Source organism: Myxine glutinosa, chromosome 2 (genome assembly GCF_964187855.1).
Source record: "Myxine glutinosa chromosome 2, kmMyxGlut1.1, whole genome shotgun sequence".
In the NCBI taxonomy this organism is placed as follows: domain Eukaryota; kingdom Metazoa; phylum Chordata; class Myxini; order Myxiniformes; family Myxinidae; genus Myxine; species Myxine glutinosa.
In genome coordinates this window covers 89,114,490-89,135,549 of record NC_136262.1, presented here as the reverse complement: position 1 = coordinate 89,135,549, position 21,060 = coordinate 89,114,490, and the positions used below count along the sequence as shown (strand labels likewise).

The following is a 21,060-nucleotide window of genomic DNA, read 5'->3' as shown; positions in this document are numbered from 1 at the left end:
ATATATATATATATATATATATATATATATATATATATATATATATATATATATATATATATATATATATATATATATATATATATAATATATATATATATATATATATATATATATATATATATATATATATATATATATATATATATATATATATAATATATATATATATACTGTATGTATATATATATATATATATATATATATATATATATATATATATATATATATATATATATGTATATGTATATATATATATATATAATTTTGGTTTGTCCATCTGCTGTGTCTTTGTGCTTTGCTAATTTGTATACACCATTCATGCACACTCCACCCACCTTCTTATGCAGCTGCTGTTGTGTATTATGTGCATTGTCTATATAATACGTACACGGACCACTGGTGGACTTGGGGATAATTGAGGGGCAGAGGTGGAATGTGGAGACGTGGAGAAAGGCGCGGAATTCTCAACGGGCAAATATCCTGGTCGTAGCAGCTAAAAATGGAGAGGAAAGGAGGAGGGAGAACAACAGAGGAGGTAGGGTAGTGGGGAAGATCGGGAAAACAGGGAGGGCTGTCTGTGCCTGCAATGCTCAGCACGTGCTGAACGAGAATGTGTTCCGCATGGGAATGAATGGGTTCGTTCTCCGTCTCTGTCTCTCTTCAGCTCGTCCTCTCTCTCCATCCATATCTTTCATCCCTCTACTCTTAATCTGTCTCTTCATCTCTCCCTCGCTTAATGTTCTTGCTCTCTCGCTATTTCCACCGTCTCCCTGTATATGCTTCATCAGATTATCCCAATCCTATCATATGTGCCTCTTTGTGCAGAACCTTCCCAAAAACTTATTTCCCTTTTCTCCCCCACTCACCCTGCATTCCCAAACCCTCTCTCTCTCTCTCTCTCTCTCTCTCGCTCTCTCTCTCTCGCTCTCTCTCTCTCTCTCTCTCTCTCTCTCTCTCTCTCTCTCCTTGCTATCATCCCTTCCTCTCTCTTTTTTATTTTCTAGATTATTTTAGATTATTCTAGATTATTACTTGCAAAATCGAAGATTTTTCAAGTATATTGGTCGGTTCCGTTTGTGGTTCTGTCTGTCTGTTTGTCTGTTTGTCACCGGCCTACAGGTCACAATTTTCAACCGATCTTCACAAAACTTCACCAAATGGTAGAGTTGGTCAAAAGCAAGAAGCCTATTGTTTTTTGGGGTCAATAGGTCAAAAGGTCAACATAGGCCAAAGGTCACCAACCTTTCTAAATTTCTAAAATCCTCAATTTTCATCCGATTGACTTGAAATTTGAAGAGGACTTGCATATCTGGTCACTGAATTCAACCACCAAGTATATTTGAGGTCAACATAGGCCAAAAGGTCAACATAGGCCAAATTTCTAAAATCCTCAATTTTCATCCGATTGACTTGAAATTTGAAGAGGACTTGCATATCTGGTCACTGAATTCAACCATCTATTTTTGAGGTCAACATAGGCCAAATTTTTTAAGTCCTCAATTTTCATCCGATTGACTTGAAAATTGAACAGCATTTTCACATTGAGTCACTAAATAGGGAACTAACTATTTTTGAGGTCAAAAGGTCATGGTCAACCTTCCAAAATCAGTATTTTTCATCTGAAAAATCATCACTTTTCTTCCTATTGACCGAGCTTTGATCAAGATTGTCAATTTTAATCTTGATGAAATGGACAATTTGCTGTATCAATGGAATTTTTTTCTTGGGGGGCAGGGGGGTGGATTTTGCAAGTATCATGCTTCGCATGACGTCTTCTTGTTTTAGAATATTCTAGGTTATTCTAGAGTATTCTAGATTATTCTAGATTATTTTAGATTATTCTAGATTATTCTAGATTATTTTAGACTATTCTAGATTATTCTAGATTTTTATTTCTTATTTTTAAACAGACACAGTGGGATTTCTAACGTCCACCAGCAAATTCCGGTAGACAGGGCACCTGCTTTAACATCCGGCCATTTGTGGGACGGCACACTTTGTAATGTGATGGTCTTCCTGTGAGGCAACAATCCTACAGTTTATGTCTGGGCCGTATACCAAACCCAAACTCGACAAATCAAGATCATTGGAACGTCCCATGATGAAGATGAGTCGATGTCACCTTCACATCGCAGACAGGTCAGTGGTCTCTCTGTCCTCTCCCGCCTCCTTTCTGATCTTGTACCTTCCACTCTTTCCATGCCTTGTTGCTCCCCTCCATGTTTCCCCAGGGCACACGTGATCCACCATCAACCCCTTTCTGGTGAAACTCCAAACATCCAGAATCACTCACTGCTCACCTCCACTCATTTCCACATTTCTCTACCATGATCTTTTCTACTCCAGTTAAGCCTCCCAAGCCCACAACTTTCCAAGTTTCCATTTTTTTCTTCCTGAGAGTTTGTTTCAGCATCCATCTTGTCCACCCCATACATTCTCCCCTACCTACCACTCATTCTTCCCCACATCCTTTATTTGTCCAAGACTCCCTATATTTTGTCCCCCAACCCTACTGTTGGTGTGTTTCGCCCCTCTTTTTTCTACTGTTCCTTTTGTTCCGTTACGTCCTCATCCATTCTATGTTCTAGCTCCTCCAGGAGCCTCGACTCTGTATTAAGAAAACCTTCAAAGGTAAGAGCGATATCATATCCTGTTAGGCTATTCACAACACATCAGCTTTATCATCCGCTTACCATGCAAGTAAATCTAACATAATAATCACAACCCTTTACTATTGATCTTATTATCCCAGTTAACTGTCAGGGAGGGAAGGGCATTGACACAATGGTCTACTCTTTTCAAGAGGCACAGTGTCATCTATTAAAGTCGACAAGCGCATGCTAGTGTGTACAAGGTCAAGGCTCATGGAGGGGCGAGAACATAGAACGGACCAGGATGTAACAGAACAAAAGGAACAGCAGAAGAAGGGGAAAACACTAACAGCAGGGTTGAGGAACAAAATAGAGGGACACTGGGACAAATAATGGGTGGAATGAGGGGTAGGGAAAGGAGCATGGGGTTGACAACATGGTTGCAGAAGGAACCCCCAAGGAGGGAAAACTGGAAATTTGTAAAGAGGTGGGATTGGGAGTGTGGGGTTGACAGGGGTAGAAAAGATCATTGTTTTGGGATGGGGGATGACCTGAGATGGTGGTGAACAGCTTGTCTTGACGACCTCATGGAAAGAACGAGATTGAAGAGCTTGCGGAAGTTGGTTTCGGCAAAATCTATTTGGGCAGCACAATCCTCAAAAGGGCAGCACAATTGATGATGTAACACACTATGACACACCACCGGTGGTAGTTTGAGGCCGATTCAGCTCCACCGGATAACAAATCCGTCATCAAAAAGCTCAGTGGCATGTACGCTTCCAAACGCTCTATCCTGCCGCTGCTTGGCCTACAACACCTGGATTTACAAAGAACTCTCCCACCCAAATACTATAACTGGGCCCGATTAGCTTCCGAGATCATATTCGAGCCAATAGGCTTATATGGATTTATAATTTGCCAAAACGCCTAGAAAGTTCCACAACAAGTATAATTAGCAAGACAGTTTAAGCATTTAAATTCATCATTACTCATTCCTCATGCCCTTCTTCAACCACCATCCCACAAATGGAATGTGGGATCTGTCCGGCTGTCTGCAACCATATCTCGGAGATGTATAGACTGATTTTGTTCATACTCGGCACAAAGACAATACATGATGGTGTACATAAGCACGTCATTAGTTTTCGCGATGCAATCAAAGATGGCCAACTGGCGGCCATTTTAGTTGTAAAAAAAAAAGAAGCCGTTGTTGAAAACGTCCTCAACCATTTCCCGGACATGCATTTACCGATGTTGTTCAAACTTGGCAAACAGATAAGGAATGATTGCTTACATATGCACGTCTTCTTCTTTCAAGATCAGATCTAAGATGGCCATCTGGCGGCCATTTTAGTTGTAAAAAATCCCGATATTGAACATGTCCTCAACCATTTCCCGGACATGCATTTACCAATGTTGTTCAAATTTGGCACGCAGTAAATGAATGTGAACGAGCCATGCCCGGCAGGTCCTCAGACCAAACTTTCCTGCATGTCCCACTTTTCCCTTTTTTGGATGACTCGAAGTTGAACCCAGACATACATCAATATGGTGGCCACCTTTCATCCCTGACGCATAAGGCTACATGCTTATCTCAAAACAAGTCACTTTATTAATCTTCATCCCCTCGGATTATTGGATGATCTCACCAACAGTGAGCTGGTCAAAATACGGAACGTTCATCTGAAAACTATAATGTTAAAATTATGGATATTATAACTGTTTAGCACATCATTTAGTCATGGGAATATTCAGCAATTGACTTATTCATTCATTTATGTATTTCGTATGCAGCCAGTGGCTCCTGCTTGCGTCATTGTGGGAGCGCCGCTGGTACAGTGCCCCCTGTAGGTTAGGGCAGGAATTTGTAATTTGGCCAGGGTGCCGGCGATAGCTCGCCTCCTCTTCACGACGGACGCAATCGCATCTTTAACGTCCACCAGCTAATGCTGGCAGACAGGGTGTCCACTTTACTGTGTATCTGACAAGGGAGACGCAGACATATTGATGCTTCGCCCTGCCTGCGAGACACCAGGATGACAGTTTATAGCTGAGTCTGGATTAAAAGCCAAGCTAGATGGCTCGAAGGTGAGTGTGCATACCTCTAGCCCTCTGCCAGATGCAACAATTCTACTCACAAGAATTGTGTTAGATGTTCCATACACTCAAATGCACAAGATGCCCCTTCGCAAGCCACCAACTATATGAAAGATCTGTATACCCAACCACCAGTGGTATTGAAAATACTCAGGCTGGACTTTAGACCCAGTGAAGAAAGTTGTGCTGCCCAGCAAATCCTGTGTCACAGTTTCGAACAGATGGAAAGATCACAGTTTAGAACTAACCCTAACCCTAACCCTAACCCTAACCCTAACAACCCTAACCCTAACCCTAACCCTAACAACCCTAACCCTAACCCTAACAACCCTAACCCTAACCCTAACAACCCTAACCCTAACCCTAACCCTAACACTGAAACATTGGCCCAAAGGGATGGATCAAAGGTCTGCTAATTGTGTTTGGCTGGCATGGCTCATGATGTTTCACTTCATTGTGTGGTCGGAGACGTCCAGGGCATATCTCAAATTATTGGTTTCTCAGCATCATGCTTTCATGCTGCTTGTGCTTCCGGCAGCAGAAATGTGAGGATGCACCCATAGCCTCTTCATTAGCATCTCTACCTTGTAAAAAAACAAAAGGACTACATTGCAAATAAGGTTGTTATTTTAAAAGCAGCATGTTGCCAAAAATGCAGATTAGGTGTGCTTTGATCCCAGAAGGAGAAATATCATGTAGGTGTAGATTATATCAGTGCAACACAACTGCAAGAAGAAGCACTCCAGGAAGAGCTGACTCATGCCGTTATATGTTTCTCTTCTAAGAAGTCATGGCTGTTTTGTTATTTGATTTATATAACAAAAATGTTGTTCCCAGTATGTCTTCCATTCTGTTCATTATTTTATTACGACTTGCAGTTTCAGTTTATAATATAGTATGACTATTATTATTTTGGGTGTAAATGTTTCATTTTACCGCGAATGGCGTCTGACATCAAGATCAAAAACTGCTTGGCCAATTTATATGAAATTTTTGGAGACCTGCTTTCCTTTGGGTACCCATAGGTAGGTCATGGGTGAAAAATAAATTTGAGGATGGGGGGACGATGTCTTGTTTGGGTGCACATTAATATTTGTGTAGATTCGCTGGTACATGTTAAACAAGAATGACCGCACTGTGGTCACACCCTGTGCCAAAAGTCTGGTGACAGGTCGATTGGGAAACACGCATCTAAAGCGCTATTAAAAAATTAACTCCACACCTCTCATCCATGACACCCTCCCCACGGTTATATCAGAACAAGCTGATTCATCATGTGGTTACGGATTGCTCAAGCCCAATATGGGGCCATTCAAAAATTACATAATAACGGCTAATTTTTTTTGAGTAATTTGCGTAACATAATACTTGATTACGTAACGTAATGGTTGATTACTGTGCATTCTGGCGGGCTTGATTATTATTCAACATATTCATGAGATTTTTTTGGAGGTCGCTCATCGTGAATAACTCAACCCAAGCAAAGACAATGGTTTTCGTAATTTGTGTGGCGTAACACTTGATTACGTAATGTAACTAAGCCTGAGTTCTGATGTAACGTAAGTTCTGACGTACCATGGGTTCTGATGGGCTGGATTAAACCTTACTATTATTTGACATATGATTAGATTTTTTGGGGATCACTCATCATGAATAACACTCGACCCAAACAAAGCCAATGGAAACCTGAGACAACAAACCCGGGCAGTGTATAATCAACAGAGGCCTATAGGTCTAACGCGTTACATCCACCAGAAAACCAAGATGGTGGCCATAAAATGTAATCTCAGTGGTATGGTGGGTGGAATCAAGTGTCAGATGTGGGTGTGGTCTGGCAGCTGTCCGACCAATGGGTACACATTTCAAAAATTGACCCCCAACAACAACAACAACAATGCAAAGCTCTTGTAGACCTACCACGTTACAGTTAGAGGATTATTTTTGCAGTTTTATTTACTTAGGATTCTGACTTTGACTTTCTATCCCTAACTAGTTTCAGCTGTTTCTGCTCCTTGGTCACGGCTGCTGGTGATCTGAATAGTGATCGCCTGACCTGAGAAAGTCATCTCTCCCCCTCAACCGAGTCTCTTGAGGTCTTTGTTCCTGCTGATTTCTTCAATGTGCTTCCTGTCTCTGCTAGGTGTGTGAGTAGTGTGATCAATGCATCTGTGTGTTTGTCCGTTTGTCGGAAGAATAACTCGACAATGTGAGCAGCTAGAATTGCTAAGTTTGACACAGAGCTTCATAATGTACACACAGACATGATTATCACAATAATCCTGGTGTTATGAATCTAGTCTTGTACGAAATTTCCTTGTACACCGCCCCTTTCCTATTCCATCTCCAGGCGCTGCATGACGTCATCGCCGGGCACCGAAGGGGACCCGGTGATGACGTAAGCTGAAAGGGAGTACTCAGTTTTCACTCTGTTTGTTTGTTTGTCCGGACGATATCTCAGCCATCCTTTGAGCTAGAAAGCTGAAATTTGGGCACAATAGTGAGCAAGTGCTTTGGCAAAAACGGTATTTTTTTTTTTTTGATTCATCAATGAATTGATTAATTATTTAGTTGTTATTTATTTTCTTTCTTACGTATTTATTTATTTTCTTTCTCATCTGGGCAATATCTCAGGCACCTTTTGAGCTAGGAAGCTGATATTCGGACACGACAGTGACCAAGTGATGTGGCTCTAAAGGATATCTTTGATTTAATGATTAATCAATTAATAGATTAATTATTTATTAATCAATCAATTAATCGATTATTTACTTATTTTTGATTAATTAAGTATTTAATTAATGTTCAGAAAGCTACAGCTTCGGATGAAACACTGGTGGTTTAGGTATGCTATTAGCCAATTGATTAAGAAATTAATTATTTTATGATTATTATTATTTATTTATTTTAATTACACAATTAATCAATCTATTATTGTACACCTTGTCCAATTATTCTGCAGACAAACAGACAAACACAGACGGGATCATCACAATACTCATTCGCTCAGTCTACTCAGCCTATTCAGCATGAGTAATTAAACAGCCTGCCAAAATTGAGAGATGGGGGAGATCTAGCAATTTTGAAATACGGTAGGTACTTTAGAACGAGTTAATTCTACCAGTGTGGATCACCTCTTGAGTTGAGTTCTGAATACGACTTTAAATTATATCTTTCCTTTTCACCATACCGTGAATCACGTTTTTGCCATTACATGTGGGATGCTGCAGGATTGTGAAAATTTTAAATGATACATTAAGGATGGAAGGTACCACACTGAAAATTTAAAGCTTAGTTCGTACAATAATAATATAGGGTTTTTCTCTTACCAGAGCTTTGGGGCATTCGTTACAATATGAGAAACGTTTATGGGCTAGAACCAATCTTGGGCACGTAATTCCCCTCTAGGACTTAACTGAAGTTGGCATGGATTTGGAACTTGTTCAGGGAACTATGATAACTCACCTACTCTTTGTAAAGGACACCGGGGGATCTTTCCTAGGGGCAAATCCACAATATCCTCTGAGAGGTGAACTCGTTTTTCCATTGTGCCATTCTTCCAATATCTGCTTTCTAGTATAGTTTGGGGTTACAGCCAAGATGCTGACATTGTCCCATAAGGGTGTATGGAAGCCCTTATACCATGTACTATGCTGCACACACACGCACACACACACACACACACACACACACACACACACACACACACACAAACATACACTACTCACAATAAGTTAGGGATATTGTGGGAGTGAGTTTACTTTTTTTATTGGGGTTAGGGTTCGGGTATTGAAATCAAGAATGCTGTATTTTTTCACTCATTAATAACCATAGAATTAGGACCAACAACTTTTTTCAACATAATTAATACACAAAATCAACCACACCGAAGAACCTGCCAATATCCCTAACTTATTGTGAGTAGTGTACACACACACACACACACACACACACACACACACACACACACACACACACACACACACACACACACACACACACACACACACACACACACACACACACACACACACACACACACACACACTGTGCCCAGCTGCCAGCTCCTTTGAGGTTGTGATGTTTTTCACAGCCTCCGGGAAGACAAGATCTGCCAGCCTAGTCTCTGATGTTTCACTCTCGTCTGGCTTCTCATAATTTGCCCCAACCCTCACCTCTAAAGGGCGGGATGAAGCACACCTGCAAAGCCAAACATTACTCCGCTGGTTGTAGCATTTTGTATCCCGACCATTCCCACGGGGCAATGCCGAACTGCAAAGAATAATAAAAATAGGACCATTGGACCTGTAGCTTATCTGGGCCCTGGCCTAATGTAGTCCTAATTTGGTAGCATTCTGACTGGTGGGTTGGAGAAGATTTTTGATGGAATTTATTAGTCTGCCATTTTGACACACTTCCGGTCACATGACCGGAACGAGCTTTACCACTGCCGTTACCAGTCAGGAGCAGAACCTTGGTGCCAAATTTTAGCCAGATCGGCCCAGCGGTTTAGCCGGAAAAGTCGAAATAGGAGACGGATGGACGGTGTATGATGACAATACCTTATCTGGAATTCAAATTTGAGATAAGCCAATAAATCGGAAGTAGGAAAAAAAGAGAAACATGAATCATGGGACACAGTGACCAGCTACTCATTCTCCGTCACATCTGGCCCACATATGCCCATTCACGAATGTACGTAAGAAAAAACAGGGTGGTATGCACATTAACATGAATACCATTCCTTTCCATGAATATTCTTCAAAGCAGATGGTATGTAGATATCATTTTTATCATCAGGTAAATTAAATCATCTTCATGTTTAATCAGGTGACAATGTTGAGGATTCAGGATCAAGCCAAAGTTTTCTTGATGAAAAAAGTGGTTCTCATGCAACAAGACAATTTGAGATTTAAGCACGGAAAGAGCAGAGGGTGCAAGACCAGAATGGAGGCGGGAGAAGCCAGAGAGACCAGCGACCTGTCTGCGATGGGAAAGTGATAGACCCATAGACTCAGATTCATTGCGAGAGATTCCAATATTCTTGAAGGCCTTCGTTTCCATGGCGTCAATGAGAGCAAGATGAGAGGCAGGGGCACCAGCCCAGAACGGGGAGCATTGCTCCAACAAGCTGCGGATGAAGGCTTTGTAGGTGGACAGAAATTCAGGTGTGCCAAGGAAGGACTTAATGAAACAAAAAAGAACCACCTTTGGAGGCCATTTTTCCCCGCAGAGCAGGTGTTGGCCTTTTTCGGGCACCTTTTTAAAGCAATGTTTTATGGCCGGATGCCCTTCCTGCCGCCAGCCCTGTTGGTCGCCTCTTGCGACACACAGGGAATTACCAGTGAACTGGTACTCAATTTGCTGACCTCGGAAGGATGACGGGCTCAGTCAACTCCTCTGGCGTTATTTCAGTGATCGAACCCGGGATTCGAACACAGGATCCTAGGATCCCAAGCCGGCACCCTAACCGCTGACTGGGATTCAAACACAGGATCCTAGGATCCCAAGCCGGCACCCTAACCGCTGACTGGGATTCGAACACGGGATCCTAGGATCCCAAGCCGGCACCCTAACCGCTGACTGGGATTCAAACCCAGGATCCTGGGATCCCAAGCCGGCACCCTAACCGCTGACTGGGATTCAAACACAGGATCCTAGGATCCCAAGCCGGCACCCTAACCGCTGACCGGGATTCAAACCCAGGATCCTAGGATCCCAAGCCGGCACCTTAACCGCTGACCGGGATTCAAACACAGGATCCTAGGATCCCAAGCCGGAACCCTAACCGCTGACCGGGATTCAAACACAGGATCCTAGGATCCCAAGCCGGCACCTTAACCGCTGACCGGGATTCAAACACAGGATCCTAGGATCCCAAGCCGGCACCCTAACCGCTAAGCCAACACCAGGCTCAAAGGACTTAATGAAAGATAAAAGTAAAATGTTTTTTCGCCAAAGATTGATCTGAAAACTTTGCTTTTTGCTACTCCCGTCACAGATTTTGCACAGAGTTAATCAATTACATACAACGTTTCACAAATTACACTGAACAAATTGCCTACAAAACGCTGAGCAAATTACACAACGTGGCCAGAAAAATATTTCGTGAAATATTTCATCCCATGCGGAAGACGCGCACAGCATGTTGCTGTGTTGCAAAATTTTAACACTGTAGTGTAGTAAAACATACAGCACAATCTTTTTTTTCATCATGGATCTACTCAGAAAGACAGTCTTTTTAAGTTTCCAAACATACATGTTTGGGTAGAATGTGTAGGACTCAATCATGAAACTTGCCTTGGTTGGGTTCCTCTTTGGTGTTGTCATTTTACCCATAGCTTGTGATGTTTGTTGTTGATGCAAAATTCAAATTTCATGAACTGTGTTGATTTGTCCATTGGCAAGTGATGTTGGTAATGTTCCTTAATGTTCTTGTCCTACAAAGAATCCATCTCCAATTTCCACCATTATACTGAGATCAATTCAAATGAAATGGACCCCTCAACATCTGTGACAATCTCATCTCTTCTTTTCTTTTTTTCCTCTCCTCTCTTCTCTTAGCCTGGTGTTGGCTTAGTGGTTAGGGTGCCGGCTTGGGATACTAGGATCCTGGGTTCGAATCCCGGTCGATCGCTGAATTAACGCCAGGGGGGTTGACTCAGCCTGTCATCCTTCCGAGGTCGGCAAATTGAGTACCAGCTTGCTGGGATGAATGATCCTGGTGTGTACCCCGGTTTAGAATAGGTACACTGTATCTCTGCGCATCGTAAGAGGTGACGAAGGGTTGGCGTCAGGAAGGGCATCCGGCCATAAAAACCTTGCCTCAAACAGGGAATCATGATTGTCATGGGGCCCCCAAGGCTAACCACCGCTCTAACGGGGAAAATGGCCTTAAAACGATCATTCATATTCATTCATTCCTCTCCTCTTTTCTCTCCCATGGTGCTTTGTTTGGGTGTGGTGTCAGAGTGCTGTGCACGAATCGGTCCTTGCCACTAAGTGAGTTAAGCTTCATCATCTGGCGTTGTGTCTTCTCCTCCTTTCGTTCCTTTTTTTGGTCATATTTTGTGTTTTCCCCTCTCCCCCCCTGAGGTCATATTTGATTGTAGTGCTGTCATTTTTGTGCTTCGTGCACTGCTGTCCTCTCCGTTATTTCCCTTTTCCACTCTCCTACTCTCTTTCCAACTCTTTTATTTGGTGAACCTGTGCACAGTGCACCAAGTATAGTCTATGGAAGACACCAGGTAGCAGTCACAGGGTTTGGCCTTGTCACTGTCGGAGACGTTGTAGATAAGATCTCCGACCTGGATGGAGGGGGGCCTTTTGACCTTTCGCTAGCGGTGTTGTTTTGAAGGCGTGGTCAGTGTTGCCTGATGATGAGATCATGATCACGATGGGGCAGTTGCTCCATGGAGACTGGTCATGCTGTGTCCACTTCTCTCTGGCGGACAGGCCTCGGTCGTAGATACCTGTATTGAGTGAGGCAAGCGGTGATAAACGCTAGTTATGTGGGTGGGAGGAAGCATCCCTCTGAGTTGATATGCAACAGTTCAATCAACTTGGCAATGGCCTTCTGGAGTACAGGAGTTTTGTTCACATTCTTGGGCTGACCGAAGATGGCATGGAGGTTATGACATTGTAACTAGGGGTCATTGGCGAGAGAAGCAAAACCAGGAGCGGGATTGACCCAGATAGATTCGGAAGAATCCCCATACGATCTGAGCAGGACATCACGGATGGTGTTGCATCACTCATCTGGGAGGAAGGAGACAGGTGGCCTTGAAAGAGGACATGGTTTCCACACACGAGGATTAACTGGCGGTGGCGTTTGAGAATATCAGCGGCGAAGGATACAACAATGCTTGTGGTCCTGTCTCCACCATAGGGCCCCGTGAAATTTCTTTATTGAAATTTCTGCGTACATGGAGTTTAATTGTTGATCCTTAATACACCTACAACTAACAAAACATTCTTGGGTAGACAGTTTGTGTCCTGGACATTAACCTCCCAGCCACCATGTAAAAAATGCCGAATATGGCAGAAGGATTTTGACCAAAAAATAATGTCTTGAAATAACTAATTTAACAAGTTAAAATGCTCATTTGTCATACTAGTACACAAGCTCCCTCTGGGAGCGGCAGGAAGGCTCATGTTATTATCCTCTTTGGGGTATATATATTATATATATATATTACAGTAGATCGAGGCTCGGGTCCATTAGTCTGTGGAGTACGCGATAAGCATACAATGTCAAAATAGCATCAGGTTTCTTACCTTTCAGTTTCGTGTTAAACAGCAGTAGCGACTGTTTAAAAAAGTAACATACCTGTTTGTGGTTTATAATATTTTTACTTCTGGTAGGGGTGCTCCAGAAAACCCCACAATAAGCTATTTATACACGTGAATATGGCGTTTGTCCAAGGAGGAAAAAACCCTTGGGTAGGGGGTCAAATGAAGTCGCTACAACCACCATCGTGTGACCCTTATTCCTATCAAGTTTGGGTGAGATTTGATAAGTCATGATCGAATGTATTGTGGTCAAACAGACAGACACTAAATTGCATGTTTCAGTATGATAATGTGGCATGTAATGGTATTATTGTGTGTGAGGGCTGGGGAGCAGGGCGATGAGGCAGAAGGATCATGGCAGAGTCACCATTCCAATTCCGAGTTATTTTACTGAAATGATAATTGAAGATACAAAACATGAGATGCAGGCTTGGCACATTCCAAAGCACCGTTCGCGGCAAATGGAAGTGTTGTAAAAAGAGCCCTGTGCTTTAGGGTCTCAGGGTTTTCTTTTGAATCAATTAGGCTTAAACTGTTCTTCGGCTTCATTCGCTTTTGAGACAAACAGCAACTTCTCCTTGAGCTCAATTGCCTGAAACAATCAATTTTGTGCAGACTCTCTGGGGCCCTGCGATATGTTCACCAGTCGCTGATAGAGATCCGTTGTGCCTTCCTCCTCGAAGTACCCCTTCGGAATTGTCTTCAATTTATCCAGTCTTAAGTCATTCTTGATCTCCAACATGTATTCTGCCTGGCTATAATAACTCATTGATTAAACCTGTGAAAGCCTCTGTGTATGGAGATGATGTGTGTATGGTTTATGTGACACTGATAAAAAAAAATACATAAAGTGATTGTTTGGACTACGGTACAACCTTTTCATCCTTCATCCCTTGAGTGGAAGCTTTCAAAATCAAAAGGTTTACTGACCCTACTTTCTCATAGAGGAAGAGCACAGCTTATCAACAATTTGGTAGCATCTTTGTTCTGGCACAAGATGATAACTGAACCCCCTCTTCAAATGTTCTCATTAGAAATACAAAAAACCTTGTTAAAGTTATTCTGGAATGGGAAACATTGGCTGCATCCCGAGATTCCGAACATTCCCATAGAGGAAGGTGATCAAGGTCTCGTAGATATCTTGAGCAGAACTATGTTAACAGAACTATAGGTATGCTACCAGCCAATTGCCTTTGGCATTGGTCCAGTTTGGCTGCGACCGGCCACTTCTCGTAAGTCGTACAGGCAAAAACTCCGAGGTCGTCCGCTCCCCCCCCCCCCCCCCTTTTGGGATTTTATTTTTTAAATTTGCAGCCATGACCAGCTATGTGCAAAATTTGGTAGAGATCAGCTCAGCCCTGTTTTTTGTCTCTATGATTTTCAGACCTATATACACACAATCACACATATGTATACACATATACAAACATACATACACGCATACACACAAACACACATACACATACATACATACACATATTCACATACTGTAGAAAATAGGGCAAAATGGAGAAGATTATCATGGGGCCCATAAGGCTAACCCCCACTCTAGAAGGGAAAATGGCCTTAAAATGACTGTTGTTGTTGTTGTTGTTGTTGTGTTTACACATACATGCATACATACATACATACATACATACATACATATACACATACACACATACATACACATACATACACACATACATACATACATACATACATACACACATACATACATACATACACACATACACACATACATACAAACATACATACATACAAACACACATACACATACATACATACACATATTCACACATACATACATACATACACATATTCACATACTGTAGAAAATAGGGCAAAATGGAGAAGATTATCATGGGGCCCACAAGGCTAACCCCCACTCTAGCAGGGGAAATGGCCTTAAAATGCCTGTTATTGTTGTTGTTGTTGTGTATACACATACACACATGCATACATACATACATACATACACACATACATACATCCATACATAGATACATACACACATACATACATACATACACATACATACATACACACAAACACATACATACATACATACATACACACATACATACACATACATACAATCATACATACACACAAACACATACATACATACATACATACATACATACATAGATACATACATACATACACACAAACACATACATAGTTACATACATACATACATACATACATATACATACATACACAGTACACACATATACATGCATACACACACATACATACATACATACAAACATACATACATACATACATACATACATACACACATACATACATACATACATACATACATACATACTGTTACGGATCTCGGACGTCGGCGCTCCCCTTAGCAAGGGGGGGGGGGGTTAATCCCCTTGTCTTTTTATCTGGCCGACCCGAGTCCTGGGGGTTATAACGTTCCTTCCGGTTGGTGGTAAGTAGGGTTGTTGGTCGAGTCTTAGTCCATTTACCTAAGTACTACCACCGGCCGTAAAGCAAGGAGATAACTCCCGCTCGAACCACGGATATGATGGAAAATGCCGAGCGGATAGCAATCCGCGATCCGAGCCGTTAACAAAGCGACTAAACCTGATTCTGAGCGGTTCCTAATCGTGCCACATTTACCAAATTAGAGAAAAGACGAATGCGATCGGACAAGAGGAAACCAAGAAAGAACAGGGCAATTTATTCACAATGTACAAGAAGGACATGTATTCTGCCTGGCTATAATAACTCATTGATTAAACCTGTGAAAGCCTCTGTGTATGGAGATGATGTGTGTATGGTTTATGTGACACTGATAAAAAAAAATACATAAAGTGATTGTTTGGACTACGGTACAACCTTTTCGGGAATTTCGGACTACGGTGTTTGGACTACGGTACAACCTTTTCGGGAAGTTTCGGGAATTGAGTGGCGTGCTGATGATGAGGGGAGTGTCGTTGAAGCTGAAGGGAAAGGTGTATGCTGCATGTGTGAGAAGTGTTATGATTTATGGGAGCGAGACATGGGTAATGAACGTAGAGCAGCAACGAAGGTTGGAAAGGGTGGAAATGCGAATGGTTCGACGGATGTGCGGAGTATCGTTGAGAGAGAGGAAGACAAATGATGAATTGCGAAAGATGATGGGAATAGAGCCTGTGATTGATGCTGTGAAGAGGAACAGGTTGAGATGGTTTGGTCATGTGTTGAGGAAGGATGAAAGTGACTGGTTGAGAAGAGTGATGGAAATGAATGTAGAAGGAAGTAGAAGACGGGGAAGACCGAGAAAGACTTGGCTAAAGATGGTGGAAGAAGAAATGCGGGCAAGGGGGTTAACAAGGAGAGATGCAGAAAATAGGGCAAAATGGAGAAGATTGTCATGGGGACCGCAAGGCTAACCCCCGCTCTAGCAGGGAAAATGGCCTTTAAAATGCATGTTGTTGTTGTTGTTGTACAAGAAGGAGAAGAGGAAACGAAAGGAATATACAAGATAGGAAGAGGAAGAAGCAGCACACAGGGCAGTCTTAAAGCAGTCTTATCCTTAATACCCAGGACAACGGGCCCGTCTCAGACACTCACACGGGGATTGTAGATGGTAGGGCGGAAGGTCCGGCGATGGGGTCCAGGCTCCGGTCCAGCGGGCGAAACCCGGCAGGCAGCTCCGCGTGTTGTTGAACGCGACCGGACAATTATATAGCGGGGGGAAGCTGGTGTCCTGCGTATGTAATATGTGCACACTTGTGCCAAACGCCCTCTCTCTCCCCAATGTCCTCTTTAACAAGCGCGCCCTTCTTCTTCTCAGTCCTTCTCCAAGCCACCCTTCCAACACGTCCTCTTTAACAAACACTGGCGCATGAGTCTCCTGAAAGGGCTTTACGTTCGTGCTTTTATAACGCATTAACGCAAGCAACGATCGCTCCGCGAGCCCAAAAGCCACGCCTGTCAGCGATGTCCCTTCAGCCCTGGTTGGCTGGTGAGGCCTTACCGGCTCCGCCTTTGACGGCTGGATGACGTGGCCACACCTTCTTCTTGGCGTTCCGCCCCCTTTTTCCAGGCCTCACCACGTGGCTTATGGCGGCGTTTGAGCGAGCTCCAGCTCAAGGCAGCGAACGCTGCTAACAAAGGCGCGTAACAAATTGGGAGAGCCATAGGGCAGACTGGAGGACGCGTAATGGTGTCGCTTGGAGAGGGAGGTTGCAAACTGAACGGAATAGGGCCTACTTCTTATTTGATTGACACAACGCAGATTCAACTATTGGAAACACGGCCTTATCTAAAACACATACTAATGAAATAACTGGAATCCTATGGTGGCCTATGTGTTGCTGTGGCCTATCTAGGGGTGCTACCTTTAACCCTTAATGATGTTGAATTTATTTACAAGTGTGGGTTCTCAAAACCACAACCATACATACATACATACATACATACATACATACATACATACATATAATTGCCTTATTTAATATTAGTAGGATAGAAACAGGTCTTTCTTTGGTGAGTATTTTGTAAAAATGATATTTACAATGTTCCCAATTCGATAACTGGCAATACTAGATGGTAGAGTGCAGCAACAATGGCTGCTAAGGTAGGAATGCGGTCCAACCGATTAGTATCAACATTACTACCTGATACACTTGGTATAAACTGCAGAGTAAAGGTAAATTGGGAACAACCTTCCATCACCGCTGATCACATCAACTACTCTCGATTCAAAGCTCTCTTCCAAAATTTAGTTCTATCTTTACCAAACCTGTGTAAAACCATTGGACACCCTTTTGGAACATTGCAAACTAATAACCTGTGTGTCTGTCTGCCTTTAGAATCCCCTTTCCAACCTAGAATTGGAAGAGTTTTTTTTTTAATACTCATTCCCATTCCCAAGGCTCATTCCCAAGAAAACTGCTCATTTGTCTTGGAGCCTGACACTTTGGGTGCTTCTCACAAATTTCCTCTTCGATGTCTGATCGGTGATCAGTGTCCCCTCTATGAGGCCACTGAGATGGTCACGTGCTTATGTCGAATGTGCACGTTTCATTCCTTTATTGTCCCCCGTCGCACCGCGGAGCGAAAGGGGGACTATGGTTTTCCCCTCCATCCGTGTGTCCGTCCGTCCGTCCGTGCGTGCATGCGTGCGTGCGTGCGTGCGTAAGCGAAGGACCGCATTCGAATTTGGTGTGGGGGTGCAACCCATGTCAAAATCCAAGATGGCCGCCGCCATGTATGTCTGATGCCATGTATGTCTGAACATTGTGAGCGGAATATCTTGAAAAATAAGCGAAGTACCAACTTCTAATCTGGTGTGTGGGTGTATCTAGGCACAAGGAAGATCGCTATTGAAAATTGGGCCGCCACGTCAAAATCCAAGATAGCCGCCACCATATATATGTCTGAACCTTGTGAGCGAAATATCTTGAAAAATAAACGAAGTACCAACTTCTAATCTGGTGTGTGGGTGTATCAAGGCATAAGAAAGAATCCTATTGAAAATTGGGTCGCCACGTCAAAATCCAAGATGGCCACCGCCATGTATGTCTGAACCTTGAGATGAATATCTTGAAAAATGAACGAACTACTAACTTCTAATCTGGTGTGTGGGTGTATCTACGCATAAGGAAGAACGCCATTGAAAATTGGGTCGTCACGTCAAAATCCAAGATGGCCGCCGCCATGTAAGTCTGAAACGTGTGAGCGGAATATCTTGAAAAATAAGCGAAGTACCAACTTCTAATCTGGTGTGTGGGTGTATCTAGGCATAAGGAAGAACGCTATTGAAAATTGGGTCGCCACGTCAAAATCCAAGATGGCCGCCTCCATGTATGTCTGAACCTTGTGAGCGAAATATCATATCAGAGCATGTTTTCTGCGTCTTCCACTTTGTCAACTCACATCACTTCCCCGACGGGGGACCGAGGCGTAACGCTCGTTTACTTTGCCTCGTCAATGGTGCGCTGAGCTCTCTCTGAAGTTTACCTTTAAGATGTTGATCTATGGCTCTCTCTCTTCTTTTCCCTCTGCCTCTCTCTCTGTATGTCTCTCTCTCTCTCTCTCTCTCTCTCTCTCTCTCTCTCTTCTATTCCCTCTCCCTCTCTCTGTATGTCTCTCTCTCTCTCTTCTTTTCCCTCTCCCTCTCTCTATATGTCTCTCTCTCTCTCTTCTTATCCCTCTCCCTCTTTCTCTCTCCCTCTCTCTATATGTCTCTCTCTCTCTCTCTTCTTATCCCTCTCCCTCTTTCTCTCTCCCTCTCTCTATATGTCTCTCTCTCTCTCTCTCTCTCGCTTCTTATCCCTCTCCCTCTTTCTCTCTCCCTCTCTCTATATGTCTCTCTCTCTCTCTCTCTCTCTCTCTCTCTCTCTCTCTCTCTCTCTCTCTCTCGCTTCTTAGCCCTCTCCCTCTTTCTCTCTCCCTCTCTCTATATGTCTCTCTCTCTCTCTTCTTATCCCTCTCCCTCTTTCTCTCTCCCTCTCTCTATATGTCTCTCTCTCTCTCTCTCTCTCTCTCTCTCTCTCTCCCTCTCTCTCTCTCTCGCTTCTTAGCCCTCTCCCTCTTTCTCTCTCCCTCTCTCTATATGTCTCTCTCTCTCTCTCTCTCTCTCTCTCGCTTCTTAGCCCTCTCCCTCTTTCTCTCTCCCTCTCTCTATATGTCTCTCTCTCCCCTCTGTCTCTCCCTCTCCATCTGCCTCTCTTTTCCTGTCCTTTCATTGCCTTGTTTTGTTGCGTCCAACTGTGCCCCCACCCCTCCCCCAGGTTGCCATTTTATCCCCTGCTTCTCGCTCTTGCCTGAGCCTATATTTTGTAAAGAACAAAATATATTCACTCCGGCATACTGCAGACTACATGCCATGTAAGCAATGAATGGGAAGAGGGACTATAAAGGAATAATTATACAGATGCTTCAGGCTAAACAAATAACCACTGGTATCAACAGGCATTCTTATTGTTTTCCGCACATGTTTGGAAAGAATGATGCAACCCTACATGTATAAGACGTGATGCAACCCTGCATGTATAAGACGTGAAGCAACCCCGCATGTATAAGACGTGATGCAACCCCACATGTATAAGATGTGATGCAACCCTACATGTATAAGACGTGATGCAACCCTGCATGTATAAGATGTGATGCAACCCTGCATGTATAATACGTGATGCAACCCTACATGTATAAGATGTGATGCAAGCCTACATGTATAAGACGTGATGCAACCCTACATGTATAAGACGTGATGCAACCCTGCATGTATAAGATGTGATGCAACCCTGCATGTATAAGACGTGATGCAACCCAACATGTATAAGACGTGATACAACCCCACATGTATAAGACGTGATGCAACCCTGCATGTATAAGACGTGATGCAACCCTACATGTATAAGACGTGATGCAACCCTGCATGTATAAGACGTGATGCAACCCTACATGTATAAGACGTAATGCAACCCTGCATGTATAAGACGTGATGCAACCCTGCATTTAAAAAAAAATTTTTTTTGTATACAGAGTCAAGGCTCGTGAAAGAGCTAACATTTATCAAACAAACAAATCAAACAAACAAGCAAACAAAGTATATAAAAAGGGGAGCGGTCGACAAGATGGGGAGAGAAGGGGAGGAAGCACACAAACACAACATTTGAGGGCAGGGACATCGGGAGATGTGTGGGATGGAGAGGGCCTGGGGGGAGGCAGGATAGGTATAAAACGCAAGGACACCAAGGACTTCCAGGTGACAAAAGTCACCTAAAAAGAGTGGATTTGGGGTGAAATTAGCGGGGGTAGAAAAGATCAAGGTTTTGGATTGGGGAAGATAAGAGATGGTGGTGAAGAGCCGTTTTAAAGACCTGGAGGGAGGAGTGGGATTGAAGAGAGTGAGGGAGTTTGTTCCAGAGGCGGGAGAAAAGAGGAATGAAGGAGTGAAGGTGAGCAGAGAGTCTTGATTTTGGCAGTTTAACCATAAGAGGGTTGCCGGCAGGTCTTGTGCGACCTGTAGGAATATTTGGGGGACAGAGCCCAGAGAGAGCTGGGGGAGCAAGGCCGGAGAGGAGTCGGTAGAAGACAGAAAGACCACCAACCTGCCTGC

At 43.2% G+C, this 21,060-nt stretch overlaps 1 protein-coding gene across 2 annotated transcripts in view; it reads left to right on the top strand.

The window, feature by feature from the left end:
• The window catches only part of LOC137421603 (3',5'-cyclic-AMP phosphodiesterase 4C-like), a 198,975-nt gene that overhangs the window by 296 nt on the left and 177,619 nt on the right, over nt 1–21,060 (top strand). The window contains exon 1 of one of the 2 annotated variants that reach the window (XM_078771207.1): nt 6,696–6,831. The exons of the other annotated variant lie outside the window; for it this stretch is intronic. The gene's annotated coding sequence lies outside the window, so the exon portion shown is untranslated. Of the gene's footprint in view, nt 1–6,695; nt 6,832–21,060 lie in introns of those variants that run through there. 2 annotated transcript variants of the gene reach the window in all.